The sequence below is a fragment of the Vigna unguiculata genome, chromosome 11 (assembly GCF_004118075.2).
Source record: "Vigna unguiculata cultivar IT97K-499-35 chromosome 11, ASM411807v1, whole genome shotgun sequence".
Classification (NCBI taxonomy): Eukaryota; Viridiplantae; Streptophyta; class Magnoliopsida; order Fabales; family Fabaceae; genus Vigna; species Vigna unguiculata.
The window spans coordinates 29,769,738-29,778,704 of NC_040289.1; the positions used below are offsets into that span (position 1 = coordinate 29,769,738).

At 34.6% G+C, this 8,967-nt stretch overlaps 1 pseudogene; it reads left to right on the plus strand.

Annotated features, from left to right (window-relative positions):
• Window positions 1-2,330: 2,330 nt before the first annotated feature.
• Window positions 2,331-4,987, plus strand: LOC114170342 (annotated as a pseudogene).
• Window positions 4,988-8,967: the final 3,980 nt, after the last annotated feature.

Here is an 8,967-nt window from a genome sequence, read left to right on the forward strand (position 1 = left end):
TTCTCATCATAATTTAAATAGCATTTTGTATGTATTAACTTTGTTTTCCAGGTTACTCTTTCCATTCAATTGCGGGTGGAATCTAACTTTTTTGTTAATTAATGTTAATAACTAATAAAGACAATTATATTTTGACTACTAAATGATACATAAGGTTATAAAAAAAGTTGTTAAAATTTAGTAATAAAAAATCATTTTTCTTTTTTTAATTAATGTTATTACCTAATAAAGATATCAAATAGCACTCGGTATAATTATTGGATATAAAAAATAATCATTTTTTCTATTGAAAATGCTAGGTTATTTGTTTTATTCTTAAACCACTCGTTTAAATATGTTCAAGAACATTTCTGACCAATCATTACAGATATATTTTGTACAAGAGCTTTGTTTGTGATTGGTAGAGAGTTACGTACTAAGACACAACCGAACTTTGTTGATCCCGTTAGCAGAAAAAAATTTTGTAATACCCGCCACAGTTTAGCCATCCATATCAAGACCGACATCACCTATGACATGTCACTTGATCATGGATATCTCTTCGAGAGGGCCTTTCTGGGGGCCTTCCCTAATGCCACAATGGTGTATTTTCAGTGTGTGTTTGCAGCCATTACTCTGATTCTCATCAGGGTTTTTTGTATCTATATGCTAACTAATTCTATGGTTAATGTTTTTAGTTAATCATATCTAGTATTTGTCATAATCGATTTTTCCTTTACCTTGTGTTTGGATGGAGCATTTCAACGATGCCTAGAAATTGAAATGCTTTGTATTTGAATTGCTTGTAATTAAATTCCATTTATTTTTTAAAAAACTTGTTTGGATAAGGAAATTAAAATACCTGAATTTTCAATTTCTTGTTTGAAAAAACAAATTGAATTTATTGTGAGATAAAATTTAATTTTAACAATATTTATTTTACGCTTAATTATGTTTTGAGTTCATGATAAATTTGGAAACATGCTCGACAACCCAGATGGGTCGGGCAGACCCAACTACGCAACCAGATTGGTTAGACCCGACAACCCACACGAGCTGGACCGACTGGAAAGCCCAAACAAGCTCGGTGGCCCGATGATCTAGAAGACTGACGGTCCATACTGCACGATTGTGCCGTCAAGTTCGTCAGTATGGCCCAGTCCAACCCATCTAGGTCATTGGCCCAATGCTCCAGACGGGTCCGACGACCCGAACGGGCTCGATGATCAAGACGGACCCGATGACCTGGACGAGCCCGAAGACATGGACGGCCCGACAATTCGGACAGGGCCGAACACCCAAACCGGTTCGACGACCCGGATGGGCCCGTACACCCAAACGGGCCCGAAGACCTAGACGAGTCCGATGACTAGGATGGGCCCGAGGACCCAGACAAGCCCGACAACTTGGTTGGGCTCAACGACTTGGACACGTCCGACGATACAGACAGACCCGACGACCCGGACATGCCCGATGACCTAGACGGGCCCGAGACTCGAACGGGCCCGACAACTCGTACGAGTCAGACTATCCGGACGATCCCGATGACCCGGACGGACCTAACAGTTTGAAGGGGCATGTACGAGTTGTCGGGCCCGTTCGAGTCTCGGGCCCGTCTAGGTCGTCGGGCCTGTCCGGGTTGTCTGGTCTGTCTGGGTTGTCGGGCTCAATGATTTGGAAGGGCTAGTTTGGGTCGTCATGCTAGTTTGGGTCTTCGGGTCCGTCCAGGTCGTCGGGCTCGTTTGGCCCGTCTAGGTCAGGCTCGTCCGGGTCATCGGGCCCGTCTGGATCGTCGGGCCCGTTTGGGTCGTCAAACCTGTCTGGGTCATCGGGCACATTTGGGTCGTCGGGCTCGTCTGGGTCGTCGAGCATGTCCAGGTCGTCGGGCCCATCCGGATCGTTGGACCCGTCTGGGTCGTAGGACCAATCCGGGTCGTCAGTCCCGTCTGAGTCATCGGGGCCGTTCGGGTCGTCAGTCCCGTCCGAGTCATCGGGGCCGTCCGGGTCGTCGGGCACGTCTGAGTCGTTGTGCCCGTCTGGATTGTCTAGAATGTGAGGTTGAGTGAGAAGAATTTCAAATTCCACCTATTTTGAGGGTATTTGAATTTCTACTAATTTAGCTAATTGAAATCCTTCAAAAAAATGCTTGCATTTGAAATTCTTTTTAATTTCTCTATCCAAATAAAGCATTTAATTAAAAGAAATCTAAATTCTTCAAAAAAAAATGAATTGCTTCATTAAAATACTCTATCCAAACACACTCTTAGGGATAGAAATATGCATGTATAACAATGATTGAAACTATGTGTGTATATGATTTGACAGGTTGGGCAAGGCTAAACAAGGATAGGGAAAGGTTTCCTCCAAACAACATCCTTCTGATGCTGGCAGGTGCAGGGTTGTTGTGGATGGGTGGACAGGGTTCAATGGAGGAGATCCCACTAGTACAAAATATGTATATTAGATCGGTTCTGGAGTACATGTTAGATTGGTTCTACAACTGATTTAATATACACCGATGTAATATGTCAGAGATATATTAAATCAATTCTGCAACAATCGATCTAATATCCAAAAAAAGCATTTTCGAAACATTAACGATGTTCATCAACGTTCGTTTCCAAATCTTTATCGTCCTTGCCTTTGATCTTGGATCCCAAATACACTTCAGATTCGTCAAGAAAAGATATGCAAAGAATAATAGTGGCATTATTGGGAATAAGACTCTACAGATCTGACGAGAAAGAAACAAAACAAAAACAAACAAAAAACTCAAATTAAGAACAAAAGAGATATAACGATTTTTGGTTGAGGTTCTGCGGAAGGAGTGAAGCTAGATCTAATACTTGGGCTGAAGGTGTGCGGCGCGGGATTGAGTGGTGCTGCAACACATGGCGCAGCGGTAGACCAACGGAGGAGGTCAAGTGGAACTTCAACGATGGAAGAAGAAGAGATGAAAACGACAGTTGGACACGATGATGGCAACAGAAAGCTTCGTATCCAAAACCCTAACGACGAGCGGCGACCATGGTGGCAAAAATGAGAATGAGAGTGCCTGTGAGAGAAAAAGAGGAGTGGAGGTGCAAAGGAAGAACACGAAAAAAAAGAGTTTTCGGGTAATGATATTAGATCAGTTGTTTATTTAACCAATCTAATAGTTATATATTAGATCGGTTCTCCTTGCAACTGATCTAATATGTAAATATTAGATCGGTTAAATAAATAACTGATCTTATATACTTCCTTTTATTTACAAAATTGCTACCGTGTTTTGTTTTAGATCGATTCCCTTACAACTGATTTGATATTTTGTTTTAATATGTCTATTTTGCCCTAGTGTCCATACATAGTGAATGCAAATGCTTCCCTTGCCGTACTCAACACCCACGCTTGCACTGCCACCAACTTGCTCACTTGGGTCATTCTTGATGTCATCTTTTTTTGAAAGCCTTCTGTTATTGGAGTTGTTCAAGGCATGATCACTGGTTTGGTCTGCATTACTCCTGCCGTAGGTTTCTTTCTCAATTTTTCACTCTCTCTCTCTCTTTATATATATATATATATATATATATATATATATCTATATATATATAGATATATATATATATATATAGATATATATATATATATAGATATATATATATATCTATCTATATATATATATATATATATCTATATATATATATATATATATCTATATATATATATATATATATATATATCTATATATATCTATATATATATATATATATATATATATCTATATATATATAGATATATATATATATATATAGATAGATATATATATATATATATAAACTAGTTAGGTTGTTAGATTCTGTTTATACCAAAGTTCACTTTTGTTGGGATAGCACATTGACTACATAAGTTCATTTTGTTGGAGATATTAACCGGGTGTAAACCTGGGTTTATAAGTATATTTATATAAGGTTGAATTAGGTTTAAAGTTTACTTCTTAACATGGTATCGAGAGTCATGAATTTGAGTTTCTCCTCATGAAATTTTTTATTTGTTGAACCTATTATATTAACTGCTATGGAGAGATTCGTTGTTTGTTAGACCTATCGTGCCAATCTCAATAAAGTCGTCATCAGACCATCCATTAATGTCTAATCCCACACTCGAGATGTATATGTTTGGGCATGAGAGGGGTGTGTTACAAATCTCACATTAACTAGAGATAAGATAAGTTTATAGTATATAAATAAGTGTGCATCTCACCTTACAAACTGATTTTGTTAGAAACTCTTCTTAACACATTTTTAAACTATATTAAATGTTTCTTCAATATTCTACAATAATTGTAACATGAAGTAACTTTTTACAAATTTCATCCTCCAAAGTTAACAATTTTCAATTTTTTTACTTAAATATAAGTTATCCCAAACATGTTATAACCTAACTAGTGTGTATTATCTTATTCAGGAGTTGTGGAGGGATGGGCAACACTTTTAATGGGAGTGTTCTCTAGGTCAATTCCTTGGTTCACCATGATGGTGGTTCACAAGAGATCAAAGTTATTGTAGAAGGTTGATGACACCATGGTAGTGTTCCACACTGACGCCATTGTAGGAACCTTAGGAGGATTACTCACTGGGCTGTTTGCCGAGCCAAGACTCAACAAATTGTTCTACGGAGTTCCTGGTTAATACGTTGGCTTTTTCTATGGTTTCCATTCCAACAAGGTGCACACATGGTTCAGACAAATAGGGGGTCCAAAATAATTGGGATAATCTTTGTTGTCTTTGTCAATGTTGTCACCACAAGCTTGATATGCCTCTTCATTAGAGTTTTTGTTCCACTGAGAATGTCTGAAGAGGATATGGAGATTGGTGATGAAACTACTCATGGGGAAGAGGCTTATGCCATCTGGGGTCTGGGTGATAAGCTTGAAAATTCAAGTTCAAAGTATGGAAGTTCATTGTATGATGATGTTGAAGCTGGGTCACACAAGAAGAAACATGGTGGCATGGTTGAGATGATGTAGAACTAGTTAAATACATTATAGTCTGATCGATGTCGTTGTCTGTCTAGTCTTGTTCTTGTCTTCAAAAACACACACACACACACACACACACACACACACATATATATATATATATATATATATATATATATATAGTAAAACAAATGTTGTGTTTCATTGTAGTCTGGGTCATACAACAACAAACAACAACGCTATTTTACTTTCCCTACGTTCATTCTTCATAACAAATGAACAAGATCGGCAATGGCAGATCTTCACCAAAATTTTTGGGGGAACCAAAATAATATACTCAAAATTTATATATTTAATATTATTGTGACTAATTCAATAAAAATGAATACATAATCTAGTACATTTATAATTATCAAAGAAACTGCACATATATAAAGGAATGTCTATCGTTTTTTCATATTTTTGAACTTATGGTAATTGAATTATAATTAAATTTTTCAGTTAACTTTTTCAATGTAAATAACCATATGATCTGCAAAATATTCATCTTCCATTTTATTAACATGCATTTTATTCAAAAAATATTCACAAGCTTTCATTTCATTGTTATGCGATAAATAATCATATTATCATGTTTTCATCTTCACCAGTAGTTTCTCTATCAATTTTAAAAAATAAATTTATTCTTTTGTTTTTCATTAATATACCTATTTAAAAAATATGTTTAAGACTAAAAAATAATTCATCATAATCTAATCAAAAGTTGAGAGACACAATCTAAAAAATTTACAGGACAATGTAAGTAATATTAAGTCTTGACGACTTCTAAAATAAATTCGTCCTTGAAAAAGTTGAAATCATCATAGTACCTAACGTGTAATCAACTGAAGTCGTTAGGTAGAATTGGCGTAATTGGAAGGGTGCTAATGTCTAATGATTCTAGTTGATTACAAATATAAAGAAGTTGTTAGGAATTATGACGACTTTAACTTTTTCAAAATTTATAAAGTAATCGTTTTTATACATAACGACTTTACTATAGAAGTAGTTGAGACTCGGCACGATTCATCTCTTTTTGTAAATTTTTAGTTAACTAGCTCATTTTTGCAAAAAAATAGGTTAAGTTAATCCAAAACCGTAAAAAATTATCACAAACATGATTTAGAACTTGTGGGCTTTTTTGTATTTGGGGTCTATTTGAAGTCAAATTTGTATAAATGGGTTCCTTTATTTTATTTATTTTTTTGCAAAAAAGGGTTAAGTCGTTAGGGTGGGGGACGACATTGCAGGTGAAGTCATCCTCCACCTAAACGGTTTTATTTAAAAGTCAATGTCGTCCTTACAGAGGACGTTTTGCGTGTGGTGGAAAAAGTTAAGTCGTCCTTTAACATGACGACTTCACTTTTTCAGTATTTTTTTTTTGGTTCTGATAACCCAAATTTAAAAGCATTTGGAATCTGACTTGTCTGTACTTAATTCAACGATGTCAACCATGAAGACGACTTCACTATGGAGATGACCAGAAATCGGCCTCCAACCTAACAACATCGCTTTTTTTTAAAAAAAAAAGTGAAACCAGCTGGTAGAAGGACGACTTTACCTTTAATGTCGTCCTCTCCCATGACGACTTGACCCTGTTTGAAGTTACAATAAACCCCAATTACCAAAAAGCCGAACTTGTGGAAAAGTTTTTACTATACTAAAATACAAAACCCGAAAGCATTAAAAAACTAAACACACTCACAATTTTAAAACTCCAATGCTTAGATATCCTTCCTCCATAATTCATTGTTAGTCAAAATTAAAGAAAAAATGAAAAGTTAATGGGGTGAGAGAGGCTCGAACTCTTGACCTCAGTATCACTCAAAAGCTATGAGACCTACGTGCTAACCAACTGTGCCACCACCCCAATTTCTCACGTGTGACCTATCTTGCATTTCTAGAAAATAATCAATGTTAATAGTAAATAGTGTGGCTTAAATATGATTTTAGTTTTAGTAAAATAAGTTAATATTTTATAAAATTAATATTATAAAATATTAATTTTCAGTTTGAACACACACATTTAAAATAATTGGCTATAATTATTGTTTGGTAAAGAATATTTTAATGTCTTTTTGTCACTTCATTGTCTTTAGTTAGTTCCTAGATTAATTATCTTAATTATGTGTCACGGATTCTACTTGTTTATGGCGTCAAGTTGGTACGGGGATATGCTGATTAGATCAATGTTTTTAGTTGACATTTCAATTGTATCATGAAACTAGTGAAAAGGATTTAATCTCTCTTAATGATGTTGATGAATTTTCCTTACTTTATTTGCAGAGAAGGGTTGAGTAGATTAAGTTTCATCTTCTTATTTATGGTTTGGAATATTTTTTTTCAGCCATCTAGAGTAATCTGACACACATTACATTTTCTTGTTGAGAATTTTGTAAAATATCTTATTATATCATTTTTATCTTAGAATAATTTGAGGAATCTTAACTAGAATATTAATTAATTTGTTGCTTCTTTGAGTTATAGAAGCCTTTTCATATTAGCTAGAGTAATTTTTGTTGTGTAACAGATATGACTATTGAGAATATCATTGTTTAAAGTGTAAAAGAACAAAATCAAATTTTAACTTATTTTAAAAATGATAACAATTATGAATATGAAAGATCTGGTATTACAACAATAAGAAAAAACAAATACTTTGAAACACTTTTACACTCATTTTCATGTATTCTTACTCTTTTCTTAATTACATGTAAGTCTTTACCATGATTGAACAAAATTTGAATGGATTACATTTGGGTTCGGATCATTCAATTTGTTAGCCTTCCAATGTTCAAACTTCCAAATTTGTTAAGCTTAATAGATCTAGTTAAAAAAATATTATATACACCTTTGTTAACATATAACATAAAATGAAAATAAGTTCCTAATTTCTAAAATTACAGTTAAAATAATAAATACTCTACAAACATTTATTTATTTAAGACTAATTAAGATATTTCTTTTTCTGTTCATGCACTCATCAAACATTTACCACAATTAGACTTTCAACACCTCAAAGTCAAGTTAGATGAATCCTCGTACCACATCATGTTCCTTCTTTCCAAAGTAGTCACAAACTTGTCTTATGATCGGAGTCATGTATGCAATCACTACAAGAAAATATTTCATTAGTAATCAATTTTAGTGATTAAAATTTGTTAGTTACTATAGTGACCAATTTAGATATCAATTTAAAAAATAAAAAAATTATTGGTTACTAAAATAATCACTATTATAAATAAAAAATTATAATTGATCATTAAATTGGTCTTTAAAATTAGTTACCATGGTTTTGGGTATCAAAGAAAATTGATCACTAAAAATTAGTTAAATTGGTCACTATAGTGACTAACAACTCTCCCGTATTCTACCTGCTAGATAAATATTTGTCTCGTACCCGTACTCATATTCGTTGGGTATCAATTATGCAGGTACTTGCCTTTTTTTTATATCTGCGGGTATCCACGGATACCCGCGGGTATTTACAAAATTATTTAAAAAACAAATATTTAATCATAAATTCAAATAAAATACATCAATGTCATAAATTTTAAATAAATTTATTTCCTACGGAAAGGAATAAGGAATGTGAGGGAACACAAGTAATGCCTTACCCCAATCCTTGACTTCTCGAACTGGCTTCTTCTTGACTTTTACATGTCGTCTCTTAATGTTGGCGGTTTGGACCCTTAAGGGGTTACCTGCGGAAAGGGCTTCGACGATCAAGTCAACAAAAGACTCTCAAAAGTCAAATCTCATATTAGTGGATTAATGAAAGCGTACCTTTAATTGTTAGGGTCCACATGTATTTATAGAGTCATTGATTGCGCCTAGTCCCCTGTTTATGGGCTAAGCCAGTATTCTGATTCTCGATGGGCTTGGGCTAGGCCAAGTCATGAGTCTCTATGGAGAGCCTAAGTTTAGAGTTTAACGGACCCTTACTGCATTGTACCCTTTATAGTAGGCAGCCTAGGCCGATATGTAAT